The following is a 21,750-nucleotide window of genomic DNA, read 5'->3' as shown; positions in this document are numbered from 1 at the left end:
CTGAGGAGCTGCAATGTCCATTGAAGACTCAAAGTCTGAATTTGTTTGGAAGCAGTTTGAGATTCTACTGTAATACTTGAACATTTGATAGAATTGTTTCAATGGAAGCTGGGGTGTCATCCATCAGATCGTGATGCTGGATTCAACAGATATGCTAGAAAAGATGACCACCCATTGTATGGAAAGAATGGGGAAAATTTATGCATAAGTCTCATGTCAAGTTGGAGTTGGGTTCCTTAGTGTGCTTTGACATTTAACAGATTTACTCACAATCCAATGGTGGATCAAACATTAAGATAAGTCTATTAGTCTTGTTTGTGGATTGAACAATCAAAATTGGCAACTGACTTTTCTGAAGTAGGACTAGTGGTGTGATTCAATGATAACATTATAACTAACACAGATTTCAGCCAGAAAGGCAGATATAAAATCACATAAAGGCATCTTGGCATCTCCAAGACAATGGCACTTTCCAATCAATGATCTAAATGATGTCTGTATGACTCAAGCCACTTGGTGAACTTGTACCTGCTGGAAATAGCAAGAGAAAAAGGATCAATATCTCATTCCTAAAGCAGTCCAATTAAACAGAGAAATTCCAAAGTGCACCTTACCACCAAACTGGAGAATCTTCACACATCCAAGTCAATGCCAGAACAATAGAATTAAATAAAGTCAGCTATACAAGACAACTGAATACAAACCATTGAGTTTGAGCATCATCATCCCTAGGATTGGTTTGATTAAAACAAAATTGAATTTTTTGATAACCAGAAGAGAAATGAACAGATTTGACTGACTGCCAGAAGAACCCAAGTTGGCAAGTCTTGAAACATCCAAATAGCTAAAGGCTGATGTCCAAAGATAATTTCTAAGGTAAGCAACAGACACTGAGAAGAAAACGTCTGAGCAATCCAGCAAATAAGTATTTTGGAATCACCAGGGTCATCTGTAAAACAAGGTCAAATGATGAAATCTCCTTTACTCACAAGATGGTGTTTAATCTTCTTAAAAATGACAATTCCATCTGTCAATACTGTAAAGATAATTTCTAACAACTCCTCAACCGTGAATCCTCATTGGGAGTTGATACTTCTCTGGCTCTCCCCCAGTATATTCAGGTAGAATTCATGGATGAACCTCTGGTAGAAGAACTCCAACAAACAATCAAATGGATGAAAAACAACAAAGTCTCTGCTATCACGAGGCCTTTCATGTTGGCAGACATTTGTTCATATCAAGACTCCAGGCACTAATCCTAAATATTAAGGAGGTAAGTGACTCTGCCATGCATCTCAACCTCAAGATATTAGGACTGTGACAATTGTAACTATACATAACAAGAGGGATAAATCATTGTGTGGAAACTGTAACAATATCCTTCTCTTGTTCACAGCAGAGAAAATCCTGACACAGATTTTCCCAAATGACCTTCTTCCTGTGACTGAACATAAGAAATATACAGTGTAGCTGTAGATGTTTCAGAGGAACCTCTGACATGGCCTTTGCTGCCAGACAAATCCAAGAAAAATGTCAAGAACAACAGTAACTCTTCACTGCACTCAATGACCTAATCAAAATATATGTCTCAGTAAATCACAGGCCTTATGAAGTTTTCTTCAAAGATTTGGCTGGCCGAAGAACTTCATTGATTTTCTGCAATTGTTTCATGGAACAATTATTGAAAAATTCCCAAAGTGGTGGAAACAACATATTTGAGAGCTGCATCCACAAAATCAATTTGTCAGGTCTTTCAAGTATTAGAAATAGCCCAATGAAAACCATTGTACAATATTCACTTGTGTGTGCATGCTTTTTGGTGGCATTTATGCAATTCCCAGCCCCCATTTTAAGAGCACTATTTACTTTGAATATCTGACACTCTGTTGACATGCGCATCCATTGAAAAGTATGGGCAGCCATTCAATATGCAATATCTGAAATGACCAGCATGGATTAAACAGACACTAATATCGAGATGGATAGTTTTATCAAATTTAACTTGCCTACCATACATTTTGGATTCCATATTACTCACAATAGTAGTTAAACTATTGCCATCTCTAAGCATTGCCCTTGCCAAAAATATTCTGCTACATCAATATTGAACATTATTAATACCTTGAAGACATAAAAAAAGCTGTCAGTTAGATTAGCTTTCTCAATATTCCATGTGAAAATAGACTTCAATGCCTTACAGGAGAAGAATCAAAATATCAATAACCTTTACTCACTGACTAGAAAGCATCACTACAAATGGGGACACCCACATTCAAAGAAATGCAATAATTCAAAAGCAACTGTTGTAAATTGCAGAAATGCACCCGTTAAATTATAATGTCTTAATTCAAAAGGAAGAATTTTTCATGAAAACCTTACAGTGAAACATTTTATATTAATTTCATGGATTAGTGGTAACTATAGATTAGCTGAACTGAATCCGAGATTGAAAATGCAAAAATATTAAACAAAACTGGATTAAATAGAGAAGATATTTTCACAGGCTGGGGGAGTCCAAAACTAGAGGGCATAGATTTAAGCTGAGTGGGGAAAGACTTAAATGAGACCTAAGGGGTAACTTTTTTATGCAGACAGTGTTACGAATATGGAAAGAACTGCCAGAGGAAGTGGTGGAGGCTGGTACAATTACAGCATTTAAAAGGATGGGAAAATGAATAGGAAGGGTTTAGAAGGATATAGGCCAAATGCTGGCAAATGGGACAGGATTTATTTAGGATATCTGATCAGCATTGACGAGTTGTACCAAAGGATCTGTTTCCGTACTGTATACCTGTCTGACTCTATGATTCTAAAACAAAAAGTATAAGGGTTGCTTCTGAGATAGGCGAGATTCCAATGACATTTTTCTTTTATTCCCTTCCAGCGACAACAACAAATTGAATTTATATTAATTCTCTCGTGTTTTAAAATACCCTAAGATGCGACATAAAGGCATCATTCAATAAGATATGATTCCGAGAAACATAAGATATTAGGACAGATAAGTAAGAGCTTGATCAAACAGATAGATTTTCAAGAATTTCTTGAAGGAAATAAAGTAGAGATGCAGAGAGGTTTAGAAAGGGCATTTCTGAGCAATTGAAGAAAAAGTCACTAAGGATGGAGCACCCTATCTAAATTTCCATCTCTAACCTCCCACATTTTATTTACCTTAAGCTTCAAACCATTGTAAACTCTGATGCCCACCACCCAACACACACCAACTCACTCTTGTGCTGGCATATTGATTTGACTCCCATTCATGCAATGTTATGATTTTAGAATCGTCATTCTTCTTTACAAATTATTCCATGGCCTTGCCATCCTCCCTCATAGTTCTGCTTTTAGCCCCATAACCTACAAGATATTGGTGTTCCTCAAAATCTAACTTCATGAGTATCCCTAATTGTGGTCAGCTCAACCACTGGTGACCTTTCTTGCCAAGCCTTAGCAGTTCTCAAATATCCTCCCCACACCTCTCTTTGTCTCTAACTTGCTTCCTCCACAGAACACTCTGTGTAATCTAACCTCAGTATGTGGCTCAGTGTTATAATTTTTATAATACTCCTTCAATCCAACTTGAAATATTTTCTTACTTCAAAGGTGATATATAAACAAATGCTGTTGGTGAATGATCTATTTCCATGTATGATACAGAAAATAATCTATAGATGTTACATTAATGGGTACGGAATGGAATTGGTCACACTGATTTAAGCCATAATACCTTTTCTCTTTATGTATTCCCTGTCTTTTTCAAAATCATTCTTGACAGAAAATGTAGAAAATCTAACAGGTTTTAAGTTTAATTTCACAAAGTATGATATAGTATATTTCCAATATTTATGATGCACTTGATAATGCAAAGTACTGCTTTATACACGTATAAATTAGTGAGGCTGCTTGTAGCAATTCAGCACTAGGACCTCACAAACCTTACTGCTATTGCCAAGTTATATTTTGCTGCTGCTGGCAGTTCTCACTAGAGGCCAAGTGCTAATTTGTTAAAAGGTCTGAAATTATATCTTTATTTTTCATGTCTGGACTGACACAATTACACTAAATTTCTTGGAAACTTTGCAGATTTAAAAAGAATATGTCTTAATGTTTAGAAAAATCTACTCACACCTTCAGAACATTAAGGTTTTGGCAAATCTTTGGGGAAAAAATACTCTGGACTTCCATGTACATTCTGGGAACCAGAGCAATACACAGCTGAAATAGTTCAGATATTGCCAGCTGCAGACTATATTCTTTAGTTATTGCTTTAACCAGTAGAACTTTAAAATTACAGGATAAAAATTAATGCTTCTCACTAAAAGCTTTGAAAGATCATTGGAATGGCAGTACAGATGACAAATGCAATTTAATGTATTGACAGCTCCCAATGCATTTAGGTGGGAGAACAAGGAGGAGTACAAATTAAGGAGGAAAACATTGAGACTTGTGAAAGTCATAAACACATTTAGACATGAAAGTATAGGTTAAGGCTGAAAAAGCTAAAAACATTTCTTTTATAAATAGGAATATATTGAAGAGCTGATGAAGTAAAATTGAGCTTGGACTCCAGTTTAAATATAGGTGATATTGAATAAGCAGCTGGTTTTACATCCAACCTCTTAGGATCAATAAAAAAAATGTGAGATGTAAACTAAACCAATTCACTACCAATTATTTTGTGCTATCATCCAAGACAAATTTAGCTCCATTACATTTTTATACTTTGCCTCAGTTAATTCAGAATTGCAATACTGTTTACCAATTTGGGTGCCTCATTATAGAAAGGGTATTACAGTTTAGAAAATATATGGTGTAAACGAGATAAGATACTGAAAGAATAAAAAACTTAGAACACCAGGACTTCTTTAAAGGGGTAAGTAAGCTTATGCACATATGATGGATGACTTTTAATATATTAAAGGTTTTCTTTCAGAGTAAGGACGAACTATTTCATCTGATTTTCCACAGAGTAGTTATGCAAACATTTACATTCCTTAGACATTTGTAAAAGACACAGGTCTTCAGCAAGAACAGAACAGTGGGGTTTCTTTAGGCCTGGTTGAAATGAAAAGGGAATGGGAAAGGTACAGAATCCTCTGTCTCATTGGTAACTTTTTTAACAGTGGTTGGCAGCATGGAAATAAGGGGAGAAAAATGTGTCCTATTCCATTTGTAGATTGCTACTTTTACAGCATGGTAGTTAAACAAACATCCTGCTGGAGGCTGCTTCATTAAGTTTCGGCAAGTCATGAAATTATTAGTTTCTGTTTTTTTCTTCAAATGATTTCACAGGTGGACAAAGGCTACCATTTGATCCTCATAGAGTTAATATTTGCTTGCTCATATCCCGTATTCCCAATTCCTCCGCCTCCGCTGTATCTGCTCCCAGGAGGACCAGTTCCACCACAGAACACACCAGATGGCCTCCTTCTTTACAGACTGCAATTTCCCTTCCCACGTGGTTAAAGATGCCCTCCAACGCATCTCGTCCACATCCCGCACCTCCGTCCTCAGACCCCACCCCTCCAACCGTAACAAGGACAGAACACCCATGGTGCTCACCTTCCACCCTACCAACCTTCGCACAAACCAAATCATCCGCTGACATTTCCGCCACCTCCAAAAAGACCCCACCACCAGGGATATATTTCCCTCCCCACCCCTTTCCGCCTTCCGCAAAGACCGTTCCCTCCGTGGCTACCTGGTCAGGTCCACGCCCCCCTACAACCCAACCTCCCATCCTGGCACTTTCCCCTGCCACCGCAGGAACTGTAAAACCTGCGCCCACACCTCCTCCCTCACCTCTATCCAAGGCCCTAAAGGAGCCTTCCACATCCATCAAAGTTTTACTTGCACATCCACTAATATCATTTATTGTATCCATTGCTCCCGATGCGGTCTCCTCTACATTGGGAAAACTGGGCGCCTCCTAGCAGAGCGCTTTAGCGAACATCTCCAGGACACCCGCACCAATCAACCACACTGCCCCGTGGCCCAACATTTCAACTCCCCCTCCCACTCTGCCGAGGACATGGAGGTCCTGGGCCTCCTTCACCGCTGCTCCCTCACCACCAGACGCCTGGAGGAAGAACGCCTCATCTTCCACCTCAGAACACTTCAACCCCAGGGCATCAATGTGGACTCCAACAGTTTCCTCACTTCCCCTTCCCCCTCCTCACCCTAGTTCTAAACTTCAAGCTCAGCACTGTCCCCATGACTTGTCCGGACTTGTCCTACCTGCCTATCTCCTTTTCCACCTATTCACTCCACCCTCTCCTCCCTGACCTTCATCCCCTTCCCCACTCACCCATTGTACTCTATGCTACTTTCTCCCCACCCCCACCCTCCTCTAGCTTATCTCTCCACGCTTCAGGCTTACTGCCTTTATTCCTGATGAAGAGCTTTTGCCCGAAACGTCGATTTCGCTGCTCCTTGGATGCTGCCTGAACTGCTGTGCTCTTCCAGCACCACTAATCCAGAATCTGGTTTCCGGCATCTGTAATCATTGATTTTACCTCATAAATAATACTCTGCCTACTGTACTGACATAATCTACCATTAATTGAATATTGAATTAATGTGACAAAATAGAAACATTTATGCAATAACTTTAAAACATAACATAGTAACAGATTTCTAATGATGGCTAACAATATCATCGCCCTCGCCCATCAAACAGTTTACCTATTAAATCACATCTGTTTGAACAGAGGAAAGAAAGCATGGAACAAATTGTAGGATTCAGTGGTGTTCTTGTGAATAAGAATGTGACTTAATTAACATACATTTATCACCTTAGCATAGAATTAATCCTGAATATGAGAAAACAATCTCACAGCATTTAATGAAGAAGTGAACTATTTAAGATGCAGCTTTCATCCTAAACAGCTTGATACTCTTTATGAGGAACCCAGCTGTAATACTGTGTTTGCATTAAAAATCTTTCACAAAGGAGATGCTGTGGGGGCATCACATTCAGCTCATTCATTGAAATGAAACTCCTGCATCTCTGATAATTCTAAGACTCATTGCAGAAAATTATACCTAATTTGACACTAATTTCAACTAATTTGCCAATCTCATTCAAAAAGGCTGTGGTTAGCTGATGTGGTGCAGAAAATTGAAAAATATCATACTGGTTTAATAAGTTTTTTTTAGAATTTGGAATGGAGATGCATTGTTGAGGAAAAGGCAATATACTTTATATTCAATCAGGCTTCCTCCTGTTATCCAAATTACAAAAGATTTCTATTTCCTAATAATCCTTTATTAAAGCATAAAATCCCAAACAAAATATCATAAAGCGTTGTCGTTATGATACTCCTATCACAGTACAACAGTTTGCCAAGTACTCAATAGATGTTTCATGCAAGCCTGGAAAAATAGAGCTTCTGTGAACTGATCAACACTCACCAGTATTATGCAGTAAATAGGAATAATAACTTCTGCAGTCTGCTATTGTGCATTTAAATAGAAAATTCAAAAGTAACCATCCAAGTCCCCTGCTGCTCCACAGATTGCACTATAACAATACCATGCTAACTGACATCATATTGAAATCCAGGTAAGAGATTGAGCATGTTGTAATTTCCCACTTATTACCCACTAAACATGCTACAGAAAGTTAGGACTGGTGTTTTTCAGATTTTTTTATGATGTAGTAAGTTTAATTTATTGATTATCTTTCTGATACTGAAAATCTAATTTTACCAGCATAGCATTTCATTTCTTCAGAATTTAACTAGTATTGAGATATATTATAGAAAAGTATCTTTCATCTTTGTCTCTTAAGTTCTTTCCCAATCTTTATTTATACACAAATTGTAAATGATTTAAATCTATATGACAGTTTCTGGTTCTTGAATTGTGAGGTTGATTAAACCAAAACAGTTGTTTATCTTGTAAATGTTCGCAAACATTGTGTGGCTTGTTCATTAAAATGCTTGTACCATGTAATCACATCCTTATTTTTGATACTAAGGTAGATTGCTCCAGTTGGGAAATGTTCCTATTTGGCAAACCTGCCTGTGTTGAAGGTGCCTGGTCACATTGGTTATGGTGGGGGTTGGGAGGAGGGTGGACAGGTGCAGGATGGAGCCAGGCCCAACAACTCTGGATGTTAATTCCAGACAGTTGAGGGCATAGGCACATGCTGAGGATTGAGGTAATGCGGGCAGGGTTGTTAATGGTTTGAAGTTCTTCTCTCATGGTACTCACATTGCCAGGGACCCAGGTTTGATTCCACCCTTGGACAACTGTCTGTATGGAGTTTGCACTCCCCCCTGTGTCGGCATGGGTTTCCTCCCACAGTCCAAAGATGTGCAGGTTAGGTGGATTGGCCTTGCTAAATTGCCCATAGTGTTTAGGGATGGGCAGGCTTGGTGGATTAGCCATGAAAATTGCAGGGATATAGGGATAGGGTAGGGGGTTGAGTCTGGGTTGGATGCTCTTTAGCAGGTCAGTGTGGACTCGATGGGCCTGCATCCACACTGTAGGGATTCAATTCTATGAGCATTGAGCAGATTATTGATGAGTTGATGCCCTGGGAGCACTGTGAACAAAGTTTTCCATCACCTTACTGTTGATTGAGAGTAGACTGGTTGGTTGGTAATTGACCAGTTTGGCTTTTGTGAATTGGACACCTTACAATTTCCCACATCTTAAAGTAGTTGTGGTAATCATTAAATCATGTTGTATAAGTCCTTCACCGCTGTAGAACATATATTTAACACTACGAAGTAATGACAATGTGTTAGCTGGAGGATTGAGCTCCAAAATAACATTAGTATCAAATTAACATTACACATTGATTAACGTTACATTTTGCCTTTGTTGCATAATCTACTTGGATGTCTCCACTTCTGTGCCAATGCCCTCAGAAAAACAGTGTCCAGTATGGCTACTAAAGTGTGTGTGAATTATTAACTTTTTGGATATGATATGACATAGGCAACACTAAAGAAATGGGCTTCACTCAGTTGAATTTTTTGAATGTATATCTCAATGAAGATACTTCACCTGGGCTAACTGAACAACTTGTTGTTGTCTTTTTTCTGCCACATGCCCTACGGAACCTGAAAATGTCATATTGGATTAAACTACTGGGAACAGCAAGCATTCGCTCAAAAGTTCTGAAAAATATTCAGGCAGCCATCAGTGTAGTGAACAATGGATATGGCTCCTTTTCTGTTTATTACAGAGTTTAAACCCATATGTGCACTGCAGAAGTAGCAGATGTAACAATTTAATCCAATGATTGCTATGTAAATGAAGGTTATTAGTGCAGCATGAAAGTGGAAGTGGGTTCAGACTGGAGCCAGACATACTGTCTTCTGTTCGTTTCAACCTACATTACACTAGAGAAATCTGAACTGAAAGTTTGCAGAATACATTTCAATAAACATTACAGCAAAATGATTAAAACTCCATAAATTCAGTTTCTTGCCACACTCTTTCATATGTTTATGCATATTGTAGAATGTGATTGGCTTGGATTGATATATCAACCAAGCCCAGCAAGTCTGAATCAAGCCTAGATTGAAGGATACTTCATATCCATCTCCAATTTTTCTCATTCACACCATAAACTAAAAAAGCCAATTTAAAAAAATTAAATAAAATGTCGACCTTGTTTCATGTTTTGGAGGTGCTGGTGTTGGACTGGGGTATACAAAGTTAAAAATCACACAACACCAGGTTATAGTCCAACAGGTTTATTTGGAAGCACTAGCTTTCGGAGTACCGCTCCTTCATCAGATGGTTGTCAGGTGACCTGTAGGTTTTTTACAATTTGGAATCATGGAAGCATCCTGAATGTGTGGCCAACTCTCACAGATCCAGATTTCTGAGTATTAGTTTTTCAGTAACATCAGAAGCTGTTTGGGGTCTCAAACGTGTTGGGAGTTTCAGCGAATATCTCTTGGCTACTACATTCTCTGAATTTTTCTCTCAATGTTTCTTCCTCCTGGATTGGAGAACTGCATGCAAGAATCTGTGTCTGAATTTGCTGTTTTGCCAAGGGGTGTGTTTATGGGATATTACTATATTGGAACAGTTATTTAGTAAGAGGTACTGTATTGACTTTTTGGTTAAGTCTTCCAATATTAAGGTCTCCTAAAGTCCTCTTTCTTTTGTTTGTATTTTAACCATAATGTTTATAAATTGTGTTTTTGCTAATGTCGAATAGTTTGACCAATCACATTGCATCTGGAACACACAATTAAAATAAGATAAAACTGGGACCTGGGCTACGTTCTTAAAATATTTCGAGAGATGTTGGTCTGATCCATAACAGTGGTACCTGAAATATAATTCAGTATGTGGAATCTCTTCCCCAGATAATAGTTGAGGCAGGGTTATTGAATAGTTTTAAGGCAATGGTAGGTAAATCATTGACCAATAAAGGACTCAAAAGGATCGGTTGTAGACAAGAAGGTGGAATTGAGGCCACAATCAAATCAACTATGATCTTGTAGAAAGGCAGAGCAGACTCAAGGGTCTGATTGATCTACTTCTGTTCCTTGTTCATATGTTTACATGAAATCTATTGTGTACCCATTTGAGAAATGTGCTACTTTGCCAGATCTCATAACTTTGTTTTTGGATTCACCCATCTTACAGACTTCCATGCTTTCAGATGTTTATGTTCCCAGTTATAAAGCCCAGACCTCTATAGTCTCGCCCTAGAATGTTTCCTTTGATTGCATTGATGTTATACAGTTGATAATTCTTGAGTAGGATACCTATTCTGTGCTCTGCTCTGTGAAGCACCCTATCAAATGTTCACTCTTGAGTTAGATGAGTGTAGTTGGAAAAACCACTAACTCCCAAATCTGACTTGGGAGAAAAGTCCTTCAATTGTCTGATTTTCATTATGGGGAGGCAAGTGCTAACTGCAACTATGACTCCACACTGGTAAAAATGAAAAGAAAGTCACAGGAACTGCCTAGTACTAAGAGGAGCTGTTTTTAAAAGACTTCAGGTTTCAGGATGGTGTCTCAACTGTAACAAAATAAGCAAGGCCTTCTAAGTCCTTACCCCTCGCAGCCCCTGTCCCAATATCTAGTCCCCATTCCAATCCATTGCATCTCATTATTTACCTTTTACACATAGTTCCTCATGCCCTCCATGTCAACCTACGACCCTTTAACCACATCCCACCTTGGGCCTCATTCTTTTTAAGCCAACTAGTGCCAACTTTTGCTAATTCATGCATCTCACTTATTCACGTCATCTTTGTCACATTTGTTGCAACTCATTAATTCATGCCAACCCCTGCCTCTCTATGTATCCCCATACTTGCCACACTTTGCCTTTCCATCTTCCTTGCCAACTTAACAATTATCCACAATGGGTAGATTTCAGAATCACACTGAAATAAAACTAAATAAAGTTTTAAGTATTTATAACACTAATATTTTCATTAAGTTTAAAAAAAATCTCCTTCTATTGGATGGATATTGTTAAAATTAAGAGGGTGCAGAAAAGATTCACAAGGATGTTGCCAGAACTGGAGGGTTTAAGTGACAAGGAGAGGCTGAATAGGCTGGGTTATTTTCCCTTGGAGCATCAGAGTCTGAGGGGTGACCTTATAAAGGTTTATAAAATCATGAGGGACATGGATAGGATGAATAGTTGTGATCTTTATCCGTGGGTGGAGGAGTCCAAAACTGGAGAGCATAGGTTTAAGGTGAGAGGGAAAAGATTTAGAAAGGACCTGAGGAGTTACTTTTTCTTGCAGAGGGTGATGAGTGTATGGAACGAGCTGGCCCAGAGGAAGTGGGGCAAATACAGGCAAATAGGACTAGATTAATTTAGTATATCTGGTCGGCATGGTTGAGTTCGATCGAAGGGTTTGCTTCCGTGCTGTATGATTCCATAACTCAAAAGAGCATATTCAATACACTTAAATCCATTCAAATACTTAATCTTTTCTAACATCAAACATTTCCTACATGTACTTAGAGTCATAGAGATGTACAGCATGGAAACAGACCCTTCAGTCCATTTCATCCATGCTGACCAGATGTCCCAAACCAATCTAGTCTCACCTGGGAGCACTTGGCCCATATCTCTCCAAACCCTTCCTATTCATATAACCATCCAGATGGCTTTTAAATGTTGCAATTGGACTAGCCTCCACCACTTCCTCTGGCAACTCATTCCATACATGTACCACCCTCTGAGTGAAAACTTTGCCCCTTAGATCTCTTTTATATCTTTCCTCTCTCATCCTAAACCTATCCCCTCTAGTTCTGGTCTCCACCTCCCCACGGAAAAGACAGTATCTATTTATCCTATCCATGACCCTCATGATTTTATAAACCTCTATGAGGTTACCCCTCAGCCTCCGACGCTCCAGGGAAAACAGCCCCAGCCTATTCAACCTCTCCATATAGCTCAAATTCTCCAACCCTGGCAACATCTTTGTAAATCTTTTCTGAACCCTTTCAAGCTTCACAACATTTTTCCAATAGGAAGGAGACCAGAATTGCATGCAATATTCCAACAGTGGCCTAACCAATGTCCTGTACAGCCGCAACATGACCTCCCAACTCCTGTACTCAATACTCTGACCAAAAGAGGAAAGGATACCAAACACCTTCTTCACTATCCTATCTACCTGAGACTCCACTTTCAAGGAGCTATGAATCTACACTCCAAGGTCTCTTTGTTCAGCAACACTCCTGAGGACCTTACCATTTGGTGTAAAAGTCCTGTTAAGATTTGCTTTCCCAAAATGCAGCACCTTGCATTTATCTAAATTAAACTCCATCTGCCACTTCTCAGCCCATTGACCGATCTGATCAGGATTTCATTGTAATCTGAAGTAACTTTCTTTGCTGTCCACTACACCTCCAATTTTATTGTCATCAACAAACTTACTAACTGTACCTCTTATGCTCATATCCAAATCATTTATGTAAATTATGAAAAGTAGTGGACCCAGCACCGATCCTTGTGGCACTCCACTGGTCACAGGCCTCCAGTCTGAAAAACAATCCTCCACCACCACCCTCTGTCTTCTACCTTTGAGCCAGTTTTGTATCCAAGTGGCAAGTTCTCCCTGTATTCCACGAGTTCTAACTTTGTTCACCAGACTCCCATGGGGAACCTTGTCGAACGCCTTACTGAAGTCCATATAGATCACATCTACCACTCTGCCCTCATCAATCCTCTTTGTTACTTCTTCAAAAAACTCAATCAAGTTTGTGAGACATGATTTCCCACGCATAATGCTATGTTGACTATCCCTAATCAGTCCTTGTCTTTCCAAATACATGTACATCCTGTCCCTCAGGATTCCCTCCAACAACTTGCCCACCACTGACATCATGCTCACTGGTCTATAGTTCCTTGGCTTGTCCTTACCACCCTTCTTAAACAGTGGCACCACTTTAGCCAATCTCCAGTCTTCCGGCACCTCACCGGTAACTAACGATGATACAAATATCTCAGCAAGAGCCCCAGCAATCACTCCACTAGCTTCCCACAGAATTCTAGGGTGCACCTGATCAGGTCCTGGGGATTTATGCATTTCAAGACATCCAACACTTCCTCCTCTGTAATCTGGACATTTTGCAAGATGTCACCATCCATTTCTCCACATTCTGTATCTTCCATGTCCTTTTCCACAGTAAATACTGATGCAAAATACTCGTTTTATTCTTGTTGAAAGTAAATATTTATACTCATAATCACACACCAAGAACAACTAATTTTTTTCTAGCTACTTAGAGATAACAATCAACTATGAAAAAATTCTTCTTGTGTGATATTGGATTGTGCAGCTAGTCAAGTAGCACTAATCCTCGAATGATAATCCTCAGGTTTATGTGAATGCAACATTCATTAAAATCATATAAACAGATTAGTTTTAAAATAACAGTCATACCAGTTTCTCAGTTCCATGGAGTTTGCCTAACTTTTATGCAAATTAAGGTTACGTTTTTGCAGTCATAAAGGGCTACCTGGGCATCTTCAAAATAATATCTGGATCTCTGAAAGATGCCAGATGTCTCTGAAGTATTCTAACAGTTTCTTCATATGTGCATTTATAAATCCCTTGAATGATATTTCAGAATCCTAGATGGTGAAAATTGCTTCAAGGCAAGTCAAGGAAGCTGCCCTTGTAAATATTCTCTGGCTCCATGAATTGTGGATGTGTGAAATACTTCCCATCGCTGTTTCCCCTTCCCACCCCTGGCAAAAATAGTAGGTGCTGGGTTGAGAGGCAGAACCTTCAGAATATGGATTACAGCACCATTTTGGCTAAGGTGTGTGGTTGATGAAGTTTCAAGCCACTGCCTACCAAGAGATGGTTCTGCATGTGCAAACATTTATTTCTAACCATCATCGACTCTGACATTTATAGGGATTCTGCTGGAACAGGACAAAAGATTTGTCACAATTTTGGAACTAAGTTGAGTTTATTAACATGAGGTTATGTAGCATCAATTAATTCTAGCCATGGATCTTTTCAGCTATTAATTCTATACCTGAACTGCATATATATGGTGTTACAGTCTGCTGAACTGTCAATATCACACTATATACTTGTAATCTATCAAGAATAATCAGCCCTCTGAGTACTGCCAGTGAGACAGAAGTTAAAAATTATGGAACAAAATTTCACATAAAATGCGAACAATGTATGTGTACATAAAGGTGACAACCTTTTTATAACTTAAAAGGTATATATTATACTAACAGTGGTAAAAATCGTACCTATCATCTTTAATCAACACCATATAATTGCTACTGAGGCTAGTCAGTATTTCAACATGACTTTAGATTGGTGGACAATCTATATCCACAGTTGATTGAATGTCAATCGCCTGTGAGTCCACTTTTGCTAAACATGGTCACACCTAAATTACTTAAGATCTGTTCCAACATTAACTGAATTTGAGTTTAATAATAAAGCTGGGCTCTATCTTTTATGCACTCAACTGTTCAGAACAATCTATTTGTTTTCAGAATGTACAGGAGTCAGCCACCAGATTTTAAAACACCTCACCAGTCCTTGAGAAATTTAGAATTCCAGATGTCCAGCACAGCAGAGTTTAGTGAATAATTGACTTCTCCCTGGTATTGGATTATGATAGATCATTTTTTACTTGAGATGTGTCAGATGATAAACTAGGAAACACTGAATGCACAATTTAAGACTTGGGTTCTTTAGACATGAATTACCAGAACCAGCAAACTCTCTAAACATAAAACTTAGCTCTTGAGCTTTGCTTTATGATAATCAATTTATCAAGTTAATGATGTGACACCAAAAAAGATAGCCAGAGATGCAATGCTAAACCACTGATATAAATCACAGATGACTGATCAGCTCATAGTGAAGCTGGGGGAGGTTTCAAAACTTAAAGCAAGAATTCATATTTACATATGAAAGAGTTTGTATTGATTAAATAAAATAATCTTCCAATTGTGCTGGGGATGTTGATAATGGGGAGAGAAATGAGTGAAACCTCAACTCAAGGATGTGAAGATTGACGTTAGGTGACCACATGATGTTCAGCTAATTAACTATATCTGGTCAAGGAGTGTGACAAATTGTGAAGCCACTATTACTTCATGAAGATTTAATGTTTGGGCAACTGGACAAGCTTTCATTCTCTACAAAGTAGGTACATCATTCTTGCTAGATTAGAGTGGTACTGGAAAAGCACAGCAGGTCAGGCAGCATCCGAGGAGTAGGAAAATTGAGATGTTTCAGGCAAAAGCCCTTCATCAGGACTGAAGGCAGGGATCCTCCAGGGTGGAAGGATAAATGGGAGGGGGTGGGGGTGGGGAGAAGGTGATAGGTCAGAGAGGAGGATGGAGCGGATAGGTGGGAAGGAAGATTGGCAGGTAGGACAGGTCATGAGGATAGTGCTGAACTGGCAGGTTGGAACTGGGGTAAGGTGGGGGAGGGGAAATGAGGAAACTGGTGAAGTCTGACTGATGAGATTTTTTGAGAATAGCAACTGCTGCTACCCCTCTCTACTCCTTGATCAGGATCACTTACAATACCCAAGCACAGCAACATGTGAGTCAATAGTTCAATAAAACATAATGCAAAATTCTCCTCCAGGCCATCCAGGAAAGATGGGAGGTTCTGTTTCCAAGAGATAGCAGCAGAAGGCCCTCCCACCGGGTCAAAGCTGTCACCCAGGTTTAAGCGAAATCTTCTTGTTCTCCGTCACAGTTTTGCAAAGTGAGATGAAGAGCGACCTCTACAGTGCCCATCTATCAGAAGAGGTACAGTGGTGCTTGTGGAGACTGTCTGTGCTTCCTCTCCCAACAGCGCAGACGTAGCTGTGAAAGAGGCAGGCAGTTGAGGATAATGACCTCTTCCATGGCCTGATGCCTGGATCTATTAATAGTCACCTTGGCTGAGCCCGGGCCCACAAGGAAGTTCCTTTCCCCCACCTCACCAAACCCCACTAAATGAAAACAGGAAAGCTAACCAGCAGGAAGTCCAAGAACTTAACATCAAAATGTTAACCTTTGGCTGAGAAACTGATGTGTTGCCTCCTGCCCAATTACGTTCCTTCACCTGCACTGGGTCTGGGTCTGAAAGATTCTCCCAGATTATCACAACATGAGTGGTGTCAGTTGGAAAATGACAACTTCAATGCAGCCACTAAAAAGAAAAGGAAACTGAAAGAACATAAAGATGTCCACACCCACAAGTGAACAAAGGGCTCTCAGACACCAGAGTTTGATAACCTTCAGTGATGTAGAGATCAAGAATCATAGAATTACATATTGCAGAAGAGGGTCTTTGGCCCATTGTGTCTACACTGATAAAACTTATTCCAAATCTACACTAGTTCCAATTTCCGACACTTGGTCCACAGCTTTGAATATTAAAGTTAAAAATTGCACAACACCAGGTTATTAAACAACAGGTTTATTTGGAAGCACTGGTTTTCAGAGTGCTGCTCCTTTGTCAGGTAACTGTGGAGCAGAATTATAAGACACATAATTTATAACAAAATGTTACAGTATCATGCAATTGAAATGATATATTGAACAAACCTAAATTGCTGTTAAGTCTTTCATCTTTTAGAATGAGGTTGCAGGTTTCGGTTCATTAATATGTAAATCCCAGAACTTCTTTTAAATCACATTCTCGAGATAACTTAAGGTTTTATAAAAAAAAGTGACATCTGAGCTAAGACAATGCATTAAAGGTGTGAGGTTTGAGTCTGTCTGTATTCCAATCTTGAGTCAGAGTGGTTCTATTTCCAAAGTAGGCATTTATAAAATGTTACATGATTGACTGCCTGCCTTGACAGCCTGCAGATTGTACACTTTTTGAGCTAAATAGTATGTACAATTCTGCAAATGCAAATTCATTGCATAGACTTATGTGTGTGTGTAAGTGCATGGGAGACAGAGTGCAAGTGTGTACATGTGAATGTGACTGTCCATGAGACTGTGTGTTTGTGTGTGTGCATGATTGATAGGTGAGTGTGATGGTGTACAAGCCTGTGAGAAGGTGTGTGCGTGGGGATGAGTGTGGGGGATGTGTGTGTGTGTGTGTATGAGAGACGGTCTGCGCGAGTCTGTGAGCATATAAGCGTATGTGTGTAGTGTAGTGTGACATGAACCCAAGGTCCTGGTTGAAGCCGTTCCCATGCATACAGAACTTGGTTATCAGCCTCTGCTCAGCCACTCTGCATTGTTCCAAATCCCGAAGTCCACCTTGAAGGATGTTTACCCAAAGCACTGAAGTCAAATGACCCCAACCCCTTTGAATGTTATGACATTTCAAATGCTCATCCAAGTACTTTTTAAAGGTTGTAATGTTTCCTGCCTCAACTACTCTCTCGGGCAATACATGCCAGATTCCCACTAACCTTTGGTGATTTTTTTCCTCAAATCCTCTCTAAATCTCTTGTCTTTCACCTTAAAATAAGGGGAACAACAACGTTCTATCCACCCTGTCTATATCCCCCATAATCATATACACTTCAATCAGGTCCCCTCTCAGTCTTCCTTGCTCTAAGAAAGCAATCTGAACTTATCTAGCCGCTCTTCGCTACGTCCTCAGCCTCCTACTGTACTCCCTAAACACCCATGACTGTGTTGTCAAATTCCAAATGAACGCCATCTACAAGTTTGCTGACAGAACCACCATAGTAGGACAGATATTTAACAATGACGTTTCAAAATACAGAAGAGAAATAGAGGACTTGATGATGTGGGGCAATGAGAACAATTTCTCTCTCAACATCAACAATACTAAAGAACTGATCATTGACTTCATAAAGAAAGGAGGAGAACATGTCCCCACCTATATCAACGGAGCGGACACTGACAGAGTGGAGAGCATTGAGCTTCTTGGAGTGACGACAACCGACAAGCTTACTTGAAGTTCCCATGTAGATGTGACGGTCAAGAAGGCACAACAATGCCTCTTCTTCCTCAGGCGACTCAGGAAATTTGCCATGTCCATAAGTACCCTTACTAACTTCCATGGATGCATCACTGAAAGGATACTGTCTAAGTGCATAATGGCCTGGTGTGGCAACCGCTCTGCCCCGGAATGACAGAAGGTGGTGTGCATAGCCCAAACCATCACGGAAGCCAACCTTCCATCCATGGGCTCCAATTATACATTGACACAGAAAGGCTGCCAACATCATCGAAGGCCCATCGCACCCTAGCAATGATGTCCCACAACCTCTTCCGTCAGCCAGAAGATACAGAAGCTAGAACACACGCACCAGTATGTTCAGGAATAGCTTCTTGCTGGCTGTTATTAGATTGATGAATGAACTCTCTAGACTCAAATAATGCTGAGCTTGCTAAAGTTGATCTCGCCTAGCGCACGCTCTGTGCAATGTAACCTGTGTGTCTCTGTCTAAGATATTTCACAACCTTTGATCTGTACATCCTTGCTTATTATAATTTGCCAGTACTGCTTGTAAACAAAGCTTTTCATTGTACTTCAGTACATGTGACATTCAATCAATAAATCAATCAATTCATGGTTAAACTCTTACATTCCAGGCAACATCTGGTGAATCTTCTCTGCACCCCCTCCAATGTAATCACATCCTTCCCATAGTGTGGTGATCAGAACCACACAGTACTCCAACAGTGGCCTAACCAAAATTCTGTACAGCTCCAACCTAACGTCCCTGCTCTTAGAATATATACCACGCCTGATAAAGTCAAGTATCCTGCACACCTTCTCTCCTACTAACATGATTCATTGGCAGTTCCTCACAGATGGGATGATTCTCTTCAACTCTTAGGGTGAGTCCTTAGTTGGCTGCACAGACCAATTCGGCAACCACAGGCTCTGTTACACTTGGAGCAGAAGGTGGTCATGGAAAGGGTTGGGTGGGGTATTAGTGTAACAGCATTGTTCAAGGAGTGAACCCTTGATCATCAAGGTCCATGGGGAACCCTTAAAGAATGTTGACCACTTCCAATACTTCAGGAGTGTCCTATTGGTCAAAGCAGCTAATGATGAAGAGACCCAGCACTATCTCGGGGTGTTCAAGGGCAACAGCAACAGATCTGACACCAAACTCATACTTTATAGAGCTGTGGCAGCTATCATCCTCTTTATTGGCTCTGAGACATGATCTATTTACATTAGACACCTCAAGGAGCTGGCGTAGTACCAACAATGCTGCCTGTGCAAGATCCTGGGAATCCACTGGGAAGAAGCATGCACCAACACCAGCATCCTTGACCAGGAAAGCATCCCCAGCATTGAGACACTAACATGCAATGCTACCTTCAGGAATCTGAGGACAAGTACTCCAAGATCCCTTTGTTTTTCTGAGTGTTCTTCCTAATGTTCTGCCAATCATTGAATACTCCCTTGGCTTGTTACTTCTTCCAAAGTGCATCAATTCATACTTATCAAGGTTAGATTTCATCTGCCACTGATCTGCTCATGTGACTAATCTATCTACATCTTTTTACCTAAAACTGTTTTCCTTCCTGTCAATCATACATCTAATCATTGTATCATCCGCAAACTTACTGAACGTCCATCTCCCCATTCCCACATTTTCTTCTGTATCATTTATATATCTCACAAACAATGAGGGATCCAGCAGTGATCACTGGTGTGCCTCCAGACATCAGCCTCCAGTCACACAAGTATCCTCTTAAAACTATTCTCTGTCTCATATCAGTAAGCTAATTTTGGATCCAATTTGCCAAATTACCTTGGATCCAATGTGCTTTATTTTCTTTATCATGTGGGACCTTGTCAAAAAGCTTTGCTGAATTTTATATGTACTACATCAACACACTATCCTCATCGACAGCTGATTCACTCATCAAAAAAAAGTAATCAAATTTATTAGACACAACTTCTCTCTACAAAGCCATACTGACTACCCCTGACCAAAGCTTGTACTTCCCGGTGAAGATTAACTCTCTCCTTCAGGAGTTTTTTCAATAGTTTCCCCAGCACTGATGTGAAACAGGCTGATCTGTAATTCCCTGGTTTATCTCGATCATCTTTCTTGGACAGTGGAACTATATTAGCTGTCGATCAGTTCTTTGGCATATTTCCTGTGGCAATAGAGGAATTAAAAATTTAGGTCCGAACTCGGGAACTTCCTCCCTCATCTTCCACTTCAGCAGCAGCAGGCATACAACTCAAGTGGACCTGAGGATTTGACAACTTTTAAGCTTGCCAGAACTTCTAATACCTTCTCTCTCTCTGTGTCAAACTGCTCAAGAATTTGTGGGACATGGACATTGCTGGCTGGATAGCATTTTTATAATTTGCCCCTAGTTGCCCTTAAGAAGGTGATGTTGAGCTGCCTTCATTTATTGCTCCAGTCCACACAGAGTCATAGAGATGCACAGCATGGAAACAGACCCTTCGGTCCAACTCATCTATGCTGACCAGATATCCAAACCTAATCTAGTCCCATTTGCCAGCACTTGACCCATATCCTGCTAAACCCTTCCTATTTATATGCCCATCCAGATGCCTTTTAAATGTTGCAATTGTACCAACCTCCACCACTTCCTCTGGCACTTCATTCCATTCTGTGTGAAAAAGTAGCTCCTTAGGTCTCTTTTATATCTTTCCCCTCTGACCCTAAACCTATGCCTTCTAGTTCTGGACTCCCCAATCTCAGGGGAAAAAAATTTGTCTATTTATCCTATCTATGCCCCTCAAGATTTTATAAACCTCTATAAGGTCATCCGTTAGCCTTCAACGGAAAACAGCCCTAGCCTATTCAGCCTCTCCCTATAGCTCAAATCCTCCAACCCTGGCAACATTCTTATAAATCTTGTCTGAACCTTTTCAGGTTTCACAACATAGGAAGGAGACCAGAATTGGAAGGAGACCAAAATAGGAAGGAGACCAGAATTGCACACAGCATTTTAACAGTGGCCTAACCAACATCCTGTACACCCACAACATGACCTCCCAACTCCTATACTAGATGTTCTGACCAAAAAAGGAAAATATACCAATCACCTTCTTCACTATCCTATCTACCTGCAATTCTACTTCAAGGAGCTATGAACCTGCACTCCAATGTTTCTTTGTTCAGCAACACTCTCTAGGGTCTTACCATTAAGTGTATAAATCCTGCTAAGAATTGCTTTCCCATAATGCAGCACCTCGCATTTATCTAAATTAAACTTCATCTGCCACTTCTCGGCCCATTGGCCCATCTGATCAAGATTTAAGGTGGCACGGTGGCACAGTTGTTAGCACTGCTTCCTCACAGTGCCAGAGACCCGGGTTTAATT

Source organism: Chiloscyllium plagiosum, unplaced genomic scaffold (genome assembly GCF_037043375.1).
Source record: "Chiloscyllium plagiosum isolate Xiang-an unplaced genomic scaffold, Cpla_swu_hap1 HiC_scaffold_16, whole genome shotgun sequence".
In the NCBI taxonomy this organism is placed as follows: Eukaryota; Metazoa; Chordata; class Chondrichthyes; order Orectolobiformes; family Hemiscylliidae; genus Chiloscyllium; species Chiloscyllium plagiosum.
This window is presented reverse-complemented; position numbering follows the sequence as displayed.